The following is a 21,121-nucleotide window of genomic DNA, read 5'->3' on the forward strand; positions in this document are numbered from 1 at the left end:
CCTATAGAACATGACTGACAGTCACATTTATAGCCATAGGGGAGAGGCTGTAATTCAGTGGCAGAGCACCCATTTTTCATACAGACGGGTCTGAGGTTCCATACCTGCCATTTTCAGGTAGGGCTGCAAAAGACCCCTGCCTGAAACCCTGGAGAGCTGCTGCCAATCAGTGTAGACAATTCTGGGCTAGATGGCACCATGGTCTGACTCAGCAGAAAATGGATTCATATACTTCCTATTAGGGATGTGCACAAATCGATTCTTTTATTCGATTTGTGCCCAAATTAAATCACCTCTGATTTGTTTTGTATCCAAATCTACGCCGCCGCCCCAACACCCCATATTCAATTTGTATTTTTGATTCTATTTGGATTGATTTGGACCACTTAACAAGGTCCATGGAGCACAAAATTTGGGTGGTGAGTAGGTCCCCATGAGTGCCACCTACCACCCAACTTTCAAGCTGGTAGGTCATTTGGTTGATTTTTAATGAATTTCTTTAGTTTTTACTGATTTTGTATAATTCCACCATAGGAAATAATGGTGATTCAAAGTCTCCCTATCCTAACCTTGACATGGATCCCCAGCTTTCATGTTTTAAAAAAAGCTATGCTGTAGCCCTTGTAGAAGTGGAGTTATGGAGCAAAATGTGCAGTCATTATTTTTCGAGTGTTTGGTATAAAATAACATAATAAATCCCTATGAGGCATTGCACAACTTCAGTCTGTTCACTTTGACTGTCATTAGTGCCATCTCTCAATTGCCATGTGCCAAGTACACCCCTCCCCACCTGCAAGGAAGTGGGGCACTCATTTTACTTTTTAGGAATATTGACGTGTTTAGATTCTTTGGTGTCTAATTACTTTTCATCATAATGAATCCCTATGAGGATTCATTATACGCCTTTGTTTCTTCTGTTCATGTTGACTGTGATTGGACAGTGCCAAATGTCAACTGCCATGTGTCAACTACACCCACTCACCCCCCACACACTGGGGTACTCAGTTTATTTTTTTAGTAATTTTTGAAGTGTTTCGATTCTTTGGTGTCTTCATTATGAACCTTCATTTCTTCTGTTCATTTTGACCCCACTGCTTTGCAGGTGGAGGTGGGGAATTAGTGGCATCCCATGTTGCAACTACCCCAGAACACACAAGCCACTGGGTACTCAGTTTATATTTTAGATATTTTTTAGGTGTTTAGACTCTGGTGTGTAATGAATCCTCATAGGGATTCATGATGAGGAAAGGTTATTAGACACCAAAAAGCCCACCCTAGGAACTACCAGCCACCACACTCCACTCTATGACACCCCTTTCCCCCCGACGTGAAGCTATACATTTGTTGCAATCCTAATTATTCTCTATGAGGAATTCAAAAATACTTTAACAATTCACCAATAATCAGAGGAGTGTCCAATTGCCTTGGGATTTTTTGGGTGGTAGGCACCCCTGTCTGTCTACCACCCACCCCGCTTTTGTGCCCCTAGGTGCTCCACAATAGGGGATATGGACTGGTTCGGGTCCCATTATACTCTATGAGAAAAATAATTAAAAATATTTCAAATATTCATAAAAGATCATAGGGGTGTCTGATTGCTTCAGGGTTTGCATGGTTGTTGGCACCCATGAGTGCTCCACAATAAGGAATAATGGCCTGGTCTGAATCCCATTATGAGAAAAAAATAAAAATAATTTTCAAAAACTCATAAAAAATCATACGAGTGTCCAATTGCTTTGGGGTTTGGGTGACAGGTACCCCTGGGTGCCAGCTACCATCCTACCAATTTTCAGGTGTCCGAACCGATCCGAACCTGTCCGAACTGAACCACCCCCAGTTCGGTTCGAATCCGAACCGAGGGTGGTTCGGTTCGGATCCGAACCGCCGAACTGGAACCGGTTCGGATCCAAACCGGTTCGCACATCCCTATGGACCACAGGGGTGATTTGTTTTGTCTCCAAATCACACGAATCAGCTAGATTCGAGTACAAATTGATTTGTACCCGAGCCTATTTGCACATCCCTACTTCCTATAGCTCCCAAGGATTTCAGAATAGCATTTTATCCTCACAACTCCTCTGAGGTAGCTTCAGAGGAGAAAGAGACTTGCCCAATTTTGTGGGGCTCAGCAGGGATCTGAACATCCAAAGCCAACAATCTTAACAGTACATTGATCTGGCTCCAAATCATACACATTAGAAGGGCTGAGCAAAGTTTACCAGCTGCAGCCAAATGGATCTGTACTCAGGAAGGACCCAATTAGCAATTCTAGAGAAAAGCAGAGAAAGCCCTTTGAGGAAGCTTAGAGAATTCAGTGTAGAATTCATTCTGCTCTTTTGGTATTGCTCATGAAACTGACGTAGCTTTATCAACGGCGTTTTCATTAAGACAGAGCTTTAAACTTTTCTCATTTAAATATAAAATAGGCTATGAAGTTCCCTCATTTTAAAATTACTCAGAATCATTACCCTAATGTGAAAGAGACTGCACGCAACATATGGAGCATTTGCTCCTCGGGAATGGCAGCGTATAAATGGTGGATATAACATTATAAACAGTAATTACAGAAATATTACAGTTTCAAGGAAATAGGATGTGTCCTGTGAACGTCATCATTATTATCACCACAGCTCCTTAGTGTTGTGTCATTAAGGGAACTAGGGCTTTGATTTGGGAGGGAAATATGAATATTAATTTTTTAAAAAATCACTGCAATAAACAAGAAATATATGAGCAGATAACCTACACCATCTGCTGCCCTTTGGAAATTCTCACTTATAGCTGCAGTGGTCAGTTCCTGCTGTTTGCTCCTGTGTCACTCCGCACTTCCGTACTATGTCCTCATACTCCGGGGAGCAAACCACACCCCTCAGCCAGTATGCCATGCCTTCATCTTCTTCATCATCTCCAGACCAAGCAGATCTGTTTCTCAAAAGGCTCCATCCACTTTGGGCAACAACACAATCCTGTTTTGCACCACATGATGACACCTGAATGTGGTTTGCAAACAAAGGGTGCTCTTTGCACTGAGAAAGACCATCATAACGACATAAGGCATTATTATTATTATTATTTATTTACACAGTCAGACAAGTGTTCTTGACTGGTTTGTTTTATCCAGACATCGAGTCCTTCCCAAGGACCTGGGATGGATGAATTTTATTGTCAATGTTGTTGCTGTTGTTATAGATATCGTCGCAGAATATAGGCTGTTCCCTGCTTTTTGTAATTGGCTGGTGGTGATTTCTGTGGCCCCTATGGTGTGGAGGTGCTCTTCAAGGTCTTTTGGAACTGCACCCAGGACGCCAATTACCACTGGGATTATTTTGGTCTTCTTCTGCCACAGCCTTTCAATTTCAATTTGTAGATCTTTGTATTTGGTGATTTTTTCTATTTCTATTTCTTCTATTCTGCTATCCCCTGGTATTGCTATGTCAATTATTTTAACTTGTTTTTCTTTCTTCTTGACTACAGTTATATCTGGTGTATTGTGTGGCAGATGTTTGTCTGTTTGTAGTCAGAAGCCCCATAATATTTTTGCATCTTCATTTTCTACCACTTTTTCAATTTTATGGTCCCACCAATTTTTGGCTACAGGTAGCTTGTATTTTTTTTGCATATGTTCCAGTGTATCATCCCTGCTACCTTGTCATGCCTTTGCTTGTAGTCAGTCTGTGCAATCTTTTTACAACAGCTGATTAGGTGGTCCACGGTTTCATCTGCTTCTTTACAAAGCTGGCACTTGCTGTTTGTTGTTGATTTTTCTACTTTTGCTCTTATTGCATTTGTTCTTAGTGCCTGTTCTTGTGCAGCCAGTATTAAATCCTCTGTTTCTTTCTTCAAGTTGCCATTCTTAAGCCACTGCCAGATCTTGCTGATGTCTGATTTTCCACTTATATTGTGCAAATATTGACCATGCAGTGGCTTATTTTTTCCATTTTTCTGCTCGGTTCTTGACTTGTTCTTTCTTGTAGGCCTGCTTTGTTTCATTGGTGTTGAATAGGTTCTCATTATTGACCATTTGAAGTGCATCTTCTTCACTGTCCTTGATATATTCTTTTCTCCTCTTCTCTCTTTTCTCCTCTTCTACTGTTTGATGGACTTGCAGCATTCCTCTTCCACCTAAGTTGCGAGGGAGGTATAGCCTATCTACATCACTGCGGGGGTGCAGAGCATGATTGATGATCATTATTTTCCTGGTCTTATGATCTAGCATCTCTAGCTCTGCCTGGGTCCAGTCTATTATTCCTGCAGTGTATCTGATAACAGGTATAGCCCAGGTGTTTATGGCTTGTATGGTGTTCCTGCCATTGAGTTTGGACTTTAGGATTTTTCTAACTCTCCTGATGTATTCACTTCCGATTTTTCTTTTAACTTCAGTGTGTGCGATGTAGTATTTGTAATGTTTTTTCTCTTCCAGGTTCTTGATGTTATAAATAAATAAATAAATAAATAAATAAATAAATAAATAAATAAAAAGATGATGATGATTTTAGTTAATTAATATAGCTCTATCCACTTTTGCAGCTACTGCAATCATACTGCAATCATACATACAGACTCAGTACATGGCAATTCAGAGAGTACGAGAGGGTAGTCCCCTGCTCCAAAGAACTCACAATCAAACAAGGGAGACCACAGACATAGGGGAGGGAAACAGAGACAGGGGTAAACAAAGAATATGCAGTTCCTTCAGTTACACTTTAAGCTTGGTGCCAGTGACATAGGTGTGTTCATAAAGTGTTTCTTTTTAAAATTTGTTTAAATTAAAATAGCAGCCATGGGTGCTCCTAAACTGTGGTCTCAATTAACCCCCACCCACCCAAGAAACCACTATCCACCACAAACACCTATGCATCCTGATAAGCACCCTCCCCCTGCCGCTACTGTTTTAATTTTAGAAAGGAATGGGGCCCCAGTGAGGCACTGAATGATATGTGTAGTTTGACCATTAGTTACAGTATCTTACGGGGACAAAGGGGTTGTGCCAAAGGCTTCCAGGGAAAGGTGGAAAGCATGACAAAGGGAACAGCATTTGGCACTCTGGAGAGAAGTGGGCTTGGAGTGCAGCCTGGAGATCTCATATCACATTCCTGTCTGGATATAATAGTAACTTCGGTCATAGCTATATATTTAATTCTCTTGGGACCATGCGTGCCCAGGATTTGGCGGCGGAACTCTCGCGACATGCTGCGAGAGTTCGGGACTGAGGGACTGGAAACGTCGGTTGGGAGTTGGAGGAGCCCGCCCAGAGGAGGAGGCCGAGGGGGTGCCGTTCTGGCAGCTGGGGGCGGCTAGCGAGGGGCAGCAAGAGGAGAAGAGGCTAGGATCAGAGGAGAGGAGCCCGGCTGGGCGAGCGGTGGCAGCGGGCTAGCGAGGGGCGGCGAGAGGAGAAGAGGCGGCAGGCGGTTGAGCCGCACCGCCGAGAGGAGCCCGGCTGGGCAAGCGGCGGTGGCAGCAGGCTCCTGAAAATGGCTGGGCGGAGGCTGGCGAGCAACTGGGGCTGTTGTGGCGGGCATGGAGGCTGGGAGGGGGGAGAGCGGTGGAGGAGGCAGCGGGCCCTGGCAAAGGAGGTGGCCAGCGGGCGAAAATGACTGGTAATAGATTTGGGAGGAAGGTTGGGGGAAGCGGCAAGGAGAGACTAGCGGCACAGATGCTGTGCACCAGTTCAGCTAGTATCAGTAATTTTATTGGCCAAGCTACCTTGTGTTGCCTGCCCCATTCAGCTGTCTGTAAGAAGCTGTGAGTGTGGCAACTGTGTGACTCCTGAAGGAAGAGACCATATGGATTGCTGTGCCTTCGGCCTCCCTGCCAGTCTGCCAGAGGGGGACCACCTGCTGATGAGAGAAGGGCTCAGTCCTAGCCTTCCTCTGGCAGAAAACAAAACCTCTTGGACTATTCTTCAAATTCTCCAAAACTGAAATTATTTTCCATAACCCCAGATAATTTGGCAATCACCTTTTAATGTGGTAATTCTCTTTTATTTAGAAGGAGAGAGTAGCTGGCTCTATCCACCCCCATCCCAGTACCTTCAATGACTGCTGCTGGTGTCTATCTTGTGTTTCTTTTTAGATTGTGAACTCTTTGGGGACAGGGAGCCATCTTATTTATTTATTATTTCTCTGTGTAAACCGCCCTGAGCCATTTTTGGACGGGCGGTATAAAAATCAAATGAATGATTGATTGAATGAATGAATACTTTTTTAAAAAATAAAAAAAGAGGAAATTCCAAACTGCACAGGAGAAAGGGGACAACTCTGCAGGAGAGTCAGCCATTTATTTCCCCAGGAATGACTTACAAATCAAACATACAGTGTTAGACTTATGCTAGAGAGGCTTGGGTTTAAATCCCCATTCACCCACAAAATGTACTGGATAAGCCTTAAGATGGACACTGTCTTTCAACATAACCTACCTCACAGGGCTGTTGTGAACATCAAAGGGAAAACCATGGCACTCTCCAGTGGAAGCAGTGATGGGTTGGATGTGGGCTAATAAACAGAGATTGAATCTGGGCAAGACAGAGGTGCTGTTGGTCAGTAGGAGAGCCAATCAGGAAGAGGAGATTCTACTGGTTCTGGATGAGATTGCATTCCCCTTGAAAGACCAGGTGTGCAACTTGGGGGGGTTGCTGGACCCGGCTCTGCTTCTGGAAGCTAAGGTGGTGGTGCCTGCTGTGTCCCTTTCTTGAGGAGGCACATCTGGCCATAGTTAAGAACATCAGAACAGCCCTGCTGGATCAGGCCCACAGCCCATCTAGTCCAGCATCCTGTTTCACAAAGTGGCCCACCAGATGCCACTGGAAGGCACAGGCAGGAGTTGAGGGCATGCCCTCTCTCCTGCTGTTACTCCCCTGCAACTGGTACTCAGTTACGCACACCTTAGTCATGTCAACACTGGATTACTGTAATGCGCAAATGTGAGGCTGGTCTTGAAGAATATTCGTAAACTGCAGCTACTGCAAAATGCAACAGCTAGGATTTTATCCAGCTAGGATTTTATCCAGAGCTGCCCACTGGGATCGTATTACACCCCTTTTGAAAGAGCTACATTGGCCGCCAATTTGTTTCTGGATCCAATTCAAGGTGCTGGTTTTGATCTTTAACGCCCTTAACAGAATGGGCCCTGGATACCTGAGGGGCCTCCTGCTCCTAGGGGTTGCTGCCTGCTTGGCGGTCATGCATGCCCCCAGATTTTAGAATGTTCCCCTGGTGGGCATCTGCTCCTCAGTCTCCATCACAGCTTTTAGAAAGCAAGTAAAATCTTGGCTTTTTACCCAGGAATATATATAATTTTTATTTATTTAACTTGTATACTGCCCAAACATTCGTCTCTGGGCAGTTAACAATAACATAAAAACAATTAAAACAAATATAAAACAGTTATATTTAAATTGTTAAAACAGTTTAACAATTTAAAAACAGTATACAATTAAAACCTACAAATTTAAAAAGCTGAAAAAACTTGGGTGAAGAGATGGGTCTTCAGATGTTTGTTTGTTTGTTTTTAATAGTCAAGAGTGTTTTTTGTTGCTGCTGCTCTGTATTTTATGGTCTCAATGTGTATGTTTTTTAACATAAACATGATTTGTAGTTTTATATTCCAATTTAATATTTGTATTGTGTAACTTTTTAAAATGTTTTGTAAACCACCTTGAGCTATTTTTAATGAAAGGTGGTATGGAAATCTAAGAATACACACACACACACACACTTACTTTGGAAGAAGAATGGGATATGAATGAATGAATGAATGAATGAATGAATGAATGAATCCTGCCTGCACATATGGAAAGGTGATAGCAAGAGCAACAGGTATTTTGCATGTCAATTTGTTCCCCCCTAAAAGCAACCCTGATGTTGAGCATTTAGCACAAAACAATATTACTTGTTGGTATTTAAAGCCATTCCCCAGGGCTCCAGGTTAAAGACAACCACTTAGGGGAAATCTTGGCCAAGCCCAATGGAAACTGACAGTTTGGGAGAGAGACCTGGCAAAGTTTCCAGCGGGCAGAGAGGCTACAACTTCCTTCCCCATTCATACATTCTTGGTGCCCCTTTTTGCTACATGCAAAACTGAATTTATTTTTTAACCTCCAAATTTAGAAAACCAATCTGCAGTTATGCAGATGCGCTTAATTTATATGATTTACTGAGGGTACTGCACTGGCAATTCATCACCAAATGTGCACAGTCCTAACAATAGTTTCTAAATATTAGGAAGAAGCTCTTTCTTTCTCAGAGGGTTTGAAAGATATAGACATATACATTTTAATTGTTTATGCTGGTGTTTTTCAAGCGTTTGACCTTCAGGGGTCACTTTCCACCTGGATGCAGCTGCCGAGGAACCCTGCGCGTTGTGGAGAATTCTGGGGCATGTTCTCCGGGCACAGCTAGATGATGCAGAGCACTAGCCAGGTGCCTAGGACTCCTCATTGTCTTGTGTGCAACTGTGCCCCTAGAACATACCCATCATTTTCCTGTGGATTTGCATTGCAGGGGAATGATCAGCAGTGGAGGGCAGAATGTCTTTCAGAGAGGCTTCTCAGCCATTACTAATCTTCTCATTGAGGAACCCTAGTAATTCCCAGAAAGAAGAATCCCAGGGGTTACTTGGAACACAGCTGGAAAACCCCTGGTACTGCATGCTGCTGTCATCTAATCTTCCTTATTTACTACCGTACAACAATGAGGAAGACTAATGGCTGAAAGTTCTATGAAATACCAACACCTCACATTCTCTTTGATCATGCAGAGTACTTTAACAGGTTGACCTGTCCACCCTTCCACCCAGGTGCACTAGGCTAACCAAGGAAAGTGACAGAATGGCATAGCCAAACAAGCAGAAGAATTTGGAATGATCAAGGCTGCTGCACGGCATACTGATAGCCTCCACAGAATCTGTAAATCAGTCGTTTAAATTCTTACGAACCATTCTTATGAGAGAGGCTGCAAAGAATACAGACAAAAGCCCAACAGGAATCCATTCTCTTGACAATGGCTCGAACAATAAAAGGAAATGTTCTGAACCATTCTCATTACTGTCTGAAGACTTTAATCTTGTGATCTCCTTCAGAGACTGTTCTTGAAACCCTTCAGGTATCCTTAGAAGCTATAGAAAATGAAGATAATGTTTGTAGTTTAATTATGCAACTAAAGCATCAAGGAAAGCTAGACACACATCTGGCAAGGTGTAATAATGTCTCTGTTATATTATCAAGGCAGTGATGTTTTTTCTCCATGTTATATCTCCATCTGATGCTTGAATGTCTTAATGAAAAAAATTACTATGTACAGGATGGGTGAAACTGAGAGGGAAAGAAAGAAATCTTTGCATTGCTCATTTTCTCCATCCACCTCAGACTCAGAATAAGGTAATTAACTAGGAAATGCCTTCAGAAAGGGACTTGCATTCCCCTTTGTTATGCCACCCACATCTGTGATCACGTTTTTTACATAAAAGTATCTAAAACAATGGTTGGGTCATTGGGTGAGCTTTCCATATACCTGACTACCTGGAGCCAATCTCGCTTATTCAATGACTATCAGTGTCCAAGTTACATCCATTCTAGATAATGGCACAGGATAGCACAAACAGAAAAAGAGAGGCGCAGTGCCAAAGGACAAGAAGCAAAAAACTAATATGTTGGGCAACATTCAAACTAAGTTAAAGGTAAAGAGTGCCGTCAAGTTGATTTCGACTCCTGGTGCCCACAGAGCCCTGTGGTTTTCTTTGGTAGAGTACAGGAGGCGTTTACGATTGCCTCCTGCTGCGCAGTATGAGATAATGAGGCAAGTCTCACGATCATTGAGACTCGCCGTTACAGGGTTAGTGGGGAGAGCAGGCTGAGTCCGCTCTCCTCACAGACGAGCAGAAGGCAGCCCTGGGCTTGGCATTTTTATTGAAAATAAAACTGCTAATATAATTTCGTCCACCACCCCTCCTAGGTCCTGCTATGCTGCCTCATCATGGCGGCGGGGGCGGGGGGGTGTTCCTGAGAGGGATTAGCAACGTACAGTGGGAGGTATACTCCCAGTAGGGTCACCCAAAGCGCGAAGGTCATCCCAGCTGCCCAGATAAAGCAAGCAGGCACCTATATTGGGCAGCAGCGATATAAGAAGGTGCTGGAGGTGGATGATCACTTCAGTGACGACAAAGGCATCATTTCATACTGTGTAGGAGCAGACAGTGGTAAACCACTCTTGTATTTTACCAAGAAAACCACATGGATAGACAAAATAGAATGATTGCCGATATAGTGCCGGATGGTACTGAACATGCTACTGAGGAATTGCTGAGGATCTCTCAGAGTACAGGTGGTGTTTATGTTCGATTAGATTCTATGATTAGATTCTAGATTAGATTATGTCAGATTCTGAAAGAGTTGTACTGGCTGCCAGTTCGTTTCTGGGTCCAATTCAATGTGCTGGTTTTGGCCTTTAAAGCCCTTAATGGTTTGGGCCCAGAATACCTGAGGGACCGCCTGCTCCCAAGGGTTGCTGCCCGCTTGACGAGGTCATCTGAGGGGGTTCTGCTCCAGGTGCCGACAATGAGGGAGGCTCGGTTGTCGAGCACTCAGGACACAGCCTTCTCTGTTGCGGCCCCCAGACTCTGGATACCGGTGGGTATCCACTCAGTCTCCATCACAGTTTTTAGAACGCATGTCAAATCTTGGCTTTTTACCCAGGCTTTTATATGATTGTCTCCAATGTTGCTTCTTGCATTTTGTACTGTTTTTATGCATGTGTTTTAATTTTTTTTTTAATCAGCTATGTTTTTATATTTTTTAGTTCAATATTTTAATGTGTCTTTTTTATAATCTTGTTTTTAAATTTTATTGTGAGCTGCCTTGGGATTTTCTTAATGAAAGGCGGGGTATAAATTTAACAATAAATAAATAATCAATCAATCAATCAATCAAGCCTTTTGGACATCTAGTGGCTGAAGTTGCCATGTGGTAAAAGAAAATCCGAAGCTGCAAGGACAGAATTACGATGGGAACGTGGAATGTAAGAAGCATGAATATTGGTACACTTGACACAGTGAAAGATGAAATGAATCGACTACAGATTGACATCTTGGGCATCAGTGAATTAAAATGGACTGGAATAGGACCCTTTCAGTCAGAAAATCATACAATTTACGACTCAGGACATGGAAAACAAAGAAGGAACGGTGTTGCTTTCATAGTCAGGAAGGATACAGCAGTGACAGTACTTGCATACAATACAGACAGTGATCGACTAATATTAGATTTCGTGGATGACCCTTTAACATGACAGTTTTTCAAGTCTATGCCTCAATAACTGATGCAGAAGTAGAAGAAGTTGATGAGTTTTATGCTCAAGTTCAGACTGAAATTGACAGAACATGCAAGCAAGATGTGATGCTGGGTGGTTGGAGACTGGAATGCCAAAGTTGGAAAAGGCAAGGAGGAAAACACAGTCAGTCTATATAGCAATAGCAATAGCACTTACATTTATATACCGCTCTATAGCCGGAGCTCTCTAAGTGGTTTACAATGATTTAGCATATTGCCCCCAACATTCTGGGTACTCATTTTACCGACCTCGGAAGGATGGAAGGCTGAGTCAACCTTGAGCCCCTGGTCAGGATTGAACTTGTAACCTTCTGGTTACAGGGCAGCAGTTTTACCACTGTGCCACCAGGGGCCACCAGTCTATATGACCTAGGAAACAGAAATGAAGCAGGAGAATGACTGATTAGTTTCTGCCAAGCCAATGATCTCTTCATTGCTAGCACATTCTTCAAACAACCAAAGCAGCGCCTGTATACATGGACATCACCAGATGGAGTACACAGAAATCAAACTGATTCCATTATTGGTGCAAGGAGGTGAAAGAACTCAGTTATAACAGTAAAGACATGGCAGGGGGGTGATTGTGGAACCGATCATAAACTACTCATGTGCAAGTTCCAAGTCAAGCTGAAGCAGAAAAACAAAGCTATCCAGCATCCACGATATGATCTTGAGAATGTACCCACATTATCAAGGAGAACATCAGGAACCACTTTGAAGTTCTGAACCTCATTGATAGGGAACCAGAGGAACTGTGGAATGAAATCAAAGAAGTTGTTAAGGAAAAATGTGAAAAGAGACTGCCAAAGACCAAGAAACAAAAGAAAGCAAAATGGATGTCGGAACAGATGGTGGAAATTGCCAAGAAGAGGAGAGAAGCCAAAGTCAAAAAAGATAAAGACCTCAGGAAGCAAATTAATAGGGAATTTCAGAAAGTTGTTAGAAGAAACAAGGAGCAGTACAACAATGACATCTGTAAAGACCTTGAGGATGGAAATAGACACGGAAAACAAGGCAAGTTTTCCAAAAGATCTCTGAACTCAGAAGGGGGTTCCAACCACGAATTAGTATGTTAAGGGATGCCAAAGGACAGATAGTAACTGATTCAGAGAAGATCAAACAGAGATGGAAGGAGTACACTGAAAACCTGCACAGCATGGATGTCAACATCCAAGATACTCTAGAAGATATTCCCTACTTGAAAGAACCTCTAGTAAAGGAAGATGAAGTTAGATCAGCAGTATGTTCATTACCAAGTTGGAAGGCTACAGGAATTGATGGAATAGCTACAGAAATATGGCAGGCAACAGAAGAAGAATCAATCAAAGCTCTAACCAGACCATGCCATCAAATTTTGAAAACAACACAATCGCCAACAGATTGGAAGAGGTCAGTCTGCATACCCATAACAAAGAAACAAGACTTAAAAGATTGCACAAACCATTGCACAATATCCTTAATTTCACATGCTGGCAAATAATGCTCAGGATCACCCTACACAGATTGGAGCCCTACATGGAAAGGGAAATGCCGGATGTTCAAGTTGGTTTCAGAAAAGGAGGAACAAGAGGCATTATTGCTGACACATGTTGGATAATTGAGAAAGCCAAAGAATACCAGAAAGAAGTCAATATGTGCTTTATTGACAAAAGAAAAGACTCCGATTGTGTCGACTATGTCAAGTTGTGGAATATCTTAGGAAAATAAGCATCCCAGAACATCTCATTGTTCTCATGAGAAACTTATATACAGGACAGGAAGCCACAGTCCAGACGGAACATGGTGAAACAGACCGGTTCCAGATCGGCAAAGGAGTAAGACAAGGCTGTATACTTTCTCCTTCTTTATTCAATTTATATGCTGAACATATACTGAGAGAAGCTGGATTAGAAGATGAGCACGGTTTTAAAGTTGAAGAAACATCAATAATCTGCACTATGCTGATGACACCACTCTGACAGCAGAGAATGTGGATCATCTGCAATTTCTAGTAATGAAAGTCAAGGTGCACAGTGAAAAAATGAGACTACAACTAAATGTAAAGACAACTAAACTAATGACAACGGGTACAGCAACCAGCCTTAGAATTGATAATGAAGACGTTGAAGTGGTGGATAGCTTCTGCCATTAAGGATCGACCATCAACAGTAAAGGATCCAGCAGTCAAGAAATACGCTGCAGACTAGCCCTTGGTAGGGTTGCAATGAAGGCCTTGGAAAGGATATTGAGATGCCATGACTTATCTATACCTACAAAGATTAGAATAGTTCGGACAATGGTTTTCTCCATGACACTCTATGGATGCGAAAGCTGGACTTTGAAGAAGCAAGATAGAAAAAGTATTGACGCTTTTGAACTTTGGTGTAGGAGAAGACTTTTGAGGATTCCATGGACAGCCAGGAAAACAAACAAATGGATCACAGAACAAATCTATCCAGAATTCTCACTTGAGGCACACATGATCACGCTCAATCTATCTTACTTTGGACACATTATGCAAAGACCCAGCTCCATTGAGAAGTCCATAATGCTGGGAAAAGTCGAAGGGCAACCAAGATGATCAGGGGCCTGGAGCACCTTCCTTGCCAGGCTACAACACATGGGGGCTTTTTAGTTTAGAAAAAAGATGACATTATATGGGCAACATGATAGTACATTTGTACATCTGTACATTTATGCACAGTGTGGGGAGAGATAGAGAAATTCCTCCCTCTCACATAACACTAAAACCAGGGGTCATCCCATGAAACTAATTGCCAAGAAATTTAGGACCGACAAAAGGAAGTACACAGTGCATAATCAACCTATGGATTCCTGCCTGCAACCTTGGATAAGCTGCTGCCAGTCTGTGAAGACAATACTGAGCTAGATAGACCAATGGTCTGACTCAGTATATGACAGCTTCCTATGTTCTTATAAGATGTGGTGGCAGCCAACAGCCTGGATGGCTTTAAGAAGGGCTTGGACCAATTCATGGAGGACAAGTCTATCAATGGATACTAGTCTGAGGGCTATAGAGAGGCAAGATGCCTCTAAATACCAGTTTTAGAAGAGCAACAATAGGAGAGGGGATACCCTCAGCTCTTGCCTGTGGCCTTCCCAGAGGCATTTCATGGGCCACTGTGTAAAAATGTATGCTGGACTTGGGCCTGATCCAGCAGGGCTGTTCTTATATTATGTTATGTAAAGCAAAAACTATCCATCACAAGCACAATTAAACAAGAACTTCTCCTACGCAAGCCTCATTGAAATTAATGGGAATAGTGGAGGACCATGGTAGAGCTCAGTCATGTCCCAAGATTCCCTAAGGAAAATCTACTGAAGTGTAATGCTGTTTCACACAACATCCTTCTTCCAGCTGCATCAGTTGCTGACTCCTTCATATAAAGGAACAAATAATTGCACAACATTTATGCAATTCATTAAATCTGCATAATGCATTCTACTTGCAGTGAACCTTGCAAAGTTTGGTGAGCAATTTTGACATGTCCAATGTGCTGTAAATGAGGGGCCTTGACAAAAATAATCAATTACCAGCCACCTTGCATCCCATTGAGCATATATATTTAGACAAATAAGCAATAGATTATTCTCCTCAGCCTTTTGATTATTATGTAAAATTTTCGTATTCAAGCAGGCATTTCAGGGTGCCTGGTTTTAGCAGGACTTTTTGTCACCAGACTACTTTAGTCATCTGGCTACGTATGTCATATACAAAATGGTTGCTTTTATTGTGTTTCATCACTTTATCGGTTTTGCTATTGATGGTTAGCTGCTTTGATCTGAACAAAAAGAAGGCTGTTGATTCTCCTAGACCTCTCAGTGGCTTTCGATACCATCAACCATGGTATCCTTCTGGGACGTCTCTCCGGGTTGGGACTTGGGGGCACAGTTATATGGTGGCTCTGCTCCTACCTGGAGGGTCATATTCAGAAGATGGTGCTGGGAGATGCCTGGTCCACCCCTTGTCCTTTGACCTATGGGGTGCCACAGGGATATACTGTGCCACAGAGGAGAGTTGGTCTTGTGGTAGCAAGCATGACTTGTCCACTTAGCTAAAGAGGGTCAGCCCTGGTTGCATTTGAATGGGAGACCACATGTGAACACTGTAAGATATTCCCCTTAGGGGATGGAGCTGCTCTGGGAAGAGCATCTAAGGTCCAAGTTCCCTCCTTGGCATGTCCAGGATAAGGCTGAAAGAGATTCCTGCCACTACCACCCACCCCACTCTTTTGCTCCCGGGACCCCTTTTTGCCCTGAATTGATTCAGATTTGGAAAATTCTAGTACAAATTGAATCTGGGGTGATTCGGGGGGGGGGGGATTTGGATCCAAAACAAATCAGGGGTTGATTTGATTCAGAAACAAATCTAAATGAAAAAATCAATTTGTGCACCTCCCTACCAACAGGTACCCTGGCCCCAAGCCATGCAGAGCTTTAAAGGTCAAGACCAGCACCTTGAATCTAGCCTGGAAGCAGACCAGTAACCAATGAAGCTGACGCAGGGTGGGTGTGATACACATGAAGCGACTTGTGTCCACGAGCATCCATGCAGCAGCATTCTGGACCAGCTGAAGCTTCCAAACAGTCTTCAAGGACAGCTTCACACAGAGCGCATTGCAGTAGTTCAATCCGGATGTTACAAATGCATGAGTGACTGAGGTCAGGTCCGACTTCTCCAAATAGGGTCACAGCTGGCATACCAGCTGTAGTTAGTAAAAGGCGCTTCTGCACACCGCCGCCACCTGCGCCTCCAAGGACACTGGGTCCAGAAGCACACCCAAGCTGTAGATGTTGTCTTTCAGAGGGAGTGTGACCCTGTCCAAGACAGATTGACCTCATTATTCGAATGATCAGTTAGGAACATAGCAAGCTTCCATATACCAAGTCAGACTATAGGTCCATCTCGCTAAGTATTAACTACACAGACTGGCAGCGGCTTCTCCCAGGTTGCAGGCAGGACTGTCTCTCAGCCCTATCTTGAAGATGTCATGGAGGGAACTTGGAACCTAGATGCTCTTCCCACACTTCTAGTCTCCCTTTTGTATGCAACTAGGGGGGACCCTGCTTAGCTTAAGGGGACAAGTCATGCTTGCTACCACAAGACCAGCTCTCTTCCCTTCTATCAACCCAGAGCACTTCTGTCTTATCTGGATTAAGTTTCAGCTTGTTTGCCCCCATCCAGTCCAGAACAGCCTCCAGGCCCCGGTTCAGAGCATACATCCCCCCCCCGATGATTTAAAAGATAGAGCTGCCATATACTGAGTCAGACCATTGTCCATCTAGCTCAGTACTGTCTACTCATACTGGCAGCAACTTCTCCAAGGCTGCAATGCCCAATGGGTGGAAGCTACTACCCAAATTTCAATGAAATTGGGCAAAGGGGTGCTTTTAAAATAATTTTTGAAGTTGGCACATCTTTAAGCTTTTCCCCGTAGGGAATAATGGGGATTTTAGCAGCCTTATAGATCCACATGGGGGGCACCAGGGCGGCCCAGAGTGGGTTGTGGTGGATGGTAGTGTCCAATGGGTGCAAGGAAGCTACAATCCAGATTTCAAAGAAATTAGGCAAAGGACTGATTTTTAAATGATTTTTGAAGTTAAAGCATCTTTAAGCCTTTTCCCAGAGGGAATAATGGGGATTTCAGCAGCCTTAGTTATAACTCCCGGGGGGGGGCACTAGGGTGGCCCAGAGCTGGTTGTGGTGGTTGGTTGTGCCCAATGAGTGCAAGGAAGCTACCACCCAGATTTCAAAGGAATTGGGCAAAGGGGGTTTTTAAAAAGAATTTTTGAAGTTGACATGTCTTTGGGACAGATTCAGGGCAGAAAAGGGGTTCTAGGGCCAGAAGAAGTGGTCAGGTGGTAGTGCCCCAATGTGTGCCTGATACCACCCAGATTTCAAATAAATTGGTAAAAGGGGTGATTTTTTAAGAGTTTCCGTGCCTTTAAGCTTCCTCCCCCCCATAAGGAATAATGGGGAATTCAGCAGCCCCATAACTCCACTTAAAGTTGCTGCTATGATCCACTGGAATTTTTGCAAGAATTCCAAATTGCCAGCAAGCAAGAACTGGTGGAATCATCCTATTGAGAAGGTCACAGAAAATGGAGAGGCAAAATTCCTTTGGGATTTTTGAATGCAAACTGATAGGCATTTAGCACACAATACGCCTGATCTGACAGTAATCGAGAAGAATCAGGTTCTGATCACTGATATTGCAATCCCAGGGGATAGATGAGTCAATGAAAAACAACTGGAGAAAATAACTAAATACAAGGACCTTCAGATTGAAATTGAGCAGCTCTGGAAAAAGGAAACAATAGTGGTGCCAATAGATGTTGGTGCCCTTGGTGCAGTACCCAAAGAACTAGAACACAATATTGACACTTTGGGCATTGGTAAAATTACAACACATCAACTACAGAAGACCACACTACTCGGGACAGCACAAATTCTACGAAGATATCTTTAATTTTTCTTTAGTTATCTTAGACCCTTGGAAAGAGCCCGATAATCAAAATACCAAATCCAGTCAATAACTAATAATAATAATAATAATAATAATAATAATAATAATAATAATTCGATTTCTATACCGCCCTTCCAAAAATGGCTCAGGGCGGTTTGTAGACTGTGTGTAAATAGCATAATAATAATAAACCTTTTAAGTAAATGAACAATCATAAGAGACCTGCCAGATGACCAATAGGATGGTGTGTGGCATGAAACGAAAACAGTGTCATAATTAAGAATCATCCCCCAAAGGACACAAGGTTTCCAGAATGAGGGGTGCACCTCAAAAAAGTTAATCGTGTGACTGGCACAATTTGTCAAATGACTCAGTAGAGCTAAATGCAGGCTGAATACATTTAAATTGCTATTAATTTTCAAATCTCACTCGTGCATATTACAGATAAACTGACAGCTGTTAAGACAGTGTTGGGGGTGACTAGATTAAACACGGGCCAAGCAAAGGACTTTCCTTGTGTTCATAACTACGACAAAGAATGTTCAAGACCCAAGCTCCCTCTCATACAACTTCTAAAAAACCTACTCTAAATGCCAGAAAATTACATACATTTATTTACTGCATATATATACACTGTTACATACCCAGGTTTTGATCAGATATTTTATTTATTTATTTATTTATTTATTCTATTTCTATACTGCCCTTCCAAAAATGGCTCAGGGCGGTCCACACAGAGAAATAATAAATAAATAAGATGGATCTCTGTCCCCAAAGGGCTCACAATCTAAAAAGAAACATAAGACACACACCAGCAACAGTCACTGGAAGTACTGTGCTGGGGGTGGAGAGGGCCAGTTACTCTCCCCCTGCTAAATAAAGAGAATCACCATGGTAAAAGGTGCCTCTTTGCCCAGTTAGCAGGGGTAGCTTTTACTTTATAGAATGTAAAAACATTCTGATTTCAAGGAAACTGTACTGATTTCTGTATTTAGCATTTTTTTAAAATCCTGCTTTCCTTTTAAATCACATTCAGAGTGGAAAACAAAATGAAAAATATACTACTCGATACAAAATTATTGTGATAGAACAACAAAGAGAGACACCGGGGAGATGTGGTGATAAAGTTTCCTCCCCACCTGCCGCTCTCTACTGCTCCTGACCCTGCTGTCCCTGGGGGGTGGGGACCTGTGACAAGCCCAAGTGGGAAGGGTTCTGCCCCCAGAGTGTGCTGTCAGGCAGCAGCAGATGTAACACAAATTGTGGTATGTGTGAATGGGGAGGGGGTAAACAGCAAAGCAACTGATGAACCACCAAGTCATTTTTCCCTCCATCAGATTTCAGTTCCACTTGAGATGTGCAGATTTCAAATCACTTACGAATACACTGATAAACAAAGAATTGTTCTGAACATCTGTAAGCAAACTATGAAGAGATTATTTCATAGTGAATGAACATCACGAGTTTCACATAATGCTTGCCAAAAAAATGTGTATTTGCCTATTGAGTCAAATGCACTGGAAATAGATCAAAACACTTATCCATTGCAAATGTCTTTTCACATTTGCATCTGTAGGACAATTTACTGTGATGTAAAAATAATTCCCTATATCAGAGTACTCATCAGCTTCAGGAATCTGAAGCAGCCCGATTATTCCTTCAATGGCACACAGAACCCATCTTGCCAATTCCATAAGAGCATGGCCAAGACATATGACTATTAAAATGAGGCAAACACATCTGTGAAAGGGTTCAAGTATGCTGTGGATATAATGGAAGATACTGTTTTGAGCTGGAAGATGAAAAAATACTTCGGCAGTCCAGAATACCAAAGCCCCTCATCTCTACTTAAGGAACATTCTGAGCCAGCCCAAGATATGCTGTTGCCCCAAATTGTTATCTGCATGATCTGAGCGGTATGCTCCAAGATTTAATTACATCCCTGATGAATCAGACCCAAGATCCACAGCTCCAGTGGCCCAGACCCTGAGAAGGGCTTCATTTGCACTTCTAAGAACAGTGCTATCCCAAGTGATTGCTTTGGAAGACCCGGGCTGAAATTCCTTTGCCTGCAGAACTCACTGGACTGGGGCAAGGAAGTCGTCTGTAGCACATTGAGACATTTGTCTTCAGCCAGAGGATTAGGACTCACAAGTGGCTCATACCCCTACCAGTTGCATCATTTCCCCATATTTTATTCCTTTGGGTTTAGAGAGTTGGTTATTTTTAAAAGATAATGACAGAGAGAGAGAAAGGCACAGAAAAACTGTCCCGAGGCTTTGGAATGTGCTCCCTGCTGAAATAAGAGCCTCCCCATTTCTGACAGCTTTTAAAAGTGCTGTTAAGATGCATTTGTTCATTTAGGCTTTTAATTAGACTTATAGAATTTATCATTGTTTAAAAAATGCTAAATTGCTTTAACGTTTCAATTTTGTAAAAATCTGTGTTGTTTATTGTAAACCACTCAGAGACAAGAATTGTGGACGGTATATAAATATTTAGAATGATATAAAATCAAACAAAGGGTGACCAGATGCAAAATTAAGAAAGACAGAGACGATTTATTTAATCATCTCTCGCAATTATGTAGAAGAGATATTTCCTCACCGTCGCATTCCAAATGTTTTTTGTCTATACCACTGTTAAAGGCACAGAACTCTTTTGCACTTACCCATTACCAAAGGAGAAAGACAGATACTGTATATAAAGGATAAAACTTGTCTCCTGTTCTTGACTGGGATTAAAAGCAGATCACAGGTCTGAAAAGGTTGAAGACTACTATCTTGAGAAAGTCAGTGATTTACTAAGACATGAGTTTTCATGTCAACGGTACACAGTGGCCAACATCCAGGCTAACAAAGCATGGGTGCTATGTGAGAAACACCAATGCTGATGATGTGTTTGCAAAACACAGCACTGGGAATCACATGCAAGAGAGTAAGTTTCGACAACCTCCCCTTCGCCTTAAAGTGCTCTATGCCATCCGAAAAGGTTACCTGAGCATCATGCAGCCCTCAGGGACATATTTTCAGGTGGCAGAGGGCACTTCCAGGGAAAGGGGAGGTGGCCAAAATTCCCTCCTCACCCCCCATGCATGTGCCAGTGATGTTTTAGTCAGGAACTCAGCAGCAGCAGTTCTCACATAGCACCTGAACTTTGTCTGGTTGCCTGCCAAGCATTTCTTTTTCTTACAAAGCAAAAATGTAGAATGTTTGTGCAGAATTCTTTTTTTTTAAATCCCAGACTATTTAAAAACAATGGCTTACATCCAAACGAAGCACTTGTGTAACAAGTAAAGCTGCATTAGTGCAAGATCTCATCACTGCACTAAAAC

The 21,121-nt window shown here is 42.6% G+C and overlaps 1 protein-coding gene across 3 annotated transcripts in view; it reads right to left on the bottom strand.

The window, feature by feature from the left end:
• Positions 1-21,121, bottom strand: part of MSRA (methionine sulfoxide reductase A) — a 316,176-nt gene that overhangs the window by 144,292 nt on the left and 150,763 nt on the right. The window lies entirely within an intron of this gene.

Source organism: Hemicordylus capensis, chromosome 1 (genome assembly GCF_027244095.1).
Source record: "Hemicordylus capensis ecotype Gifberg chromosome 1, rHemCap1.1.pri, whole genome shotgun sequence".
Classification (NCBI taxonomy): domain Eukaryota; kingdom Metazoa; phylum Chordata; class Lepidosauria; order Squamata; family Cordylidae; genus Hemicordylus; species Hemicordylus capensis.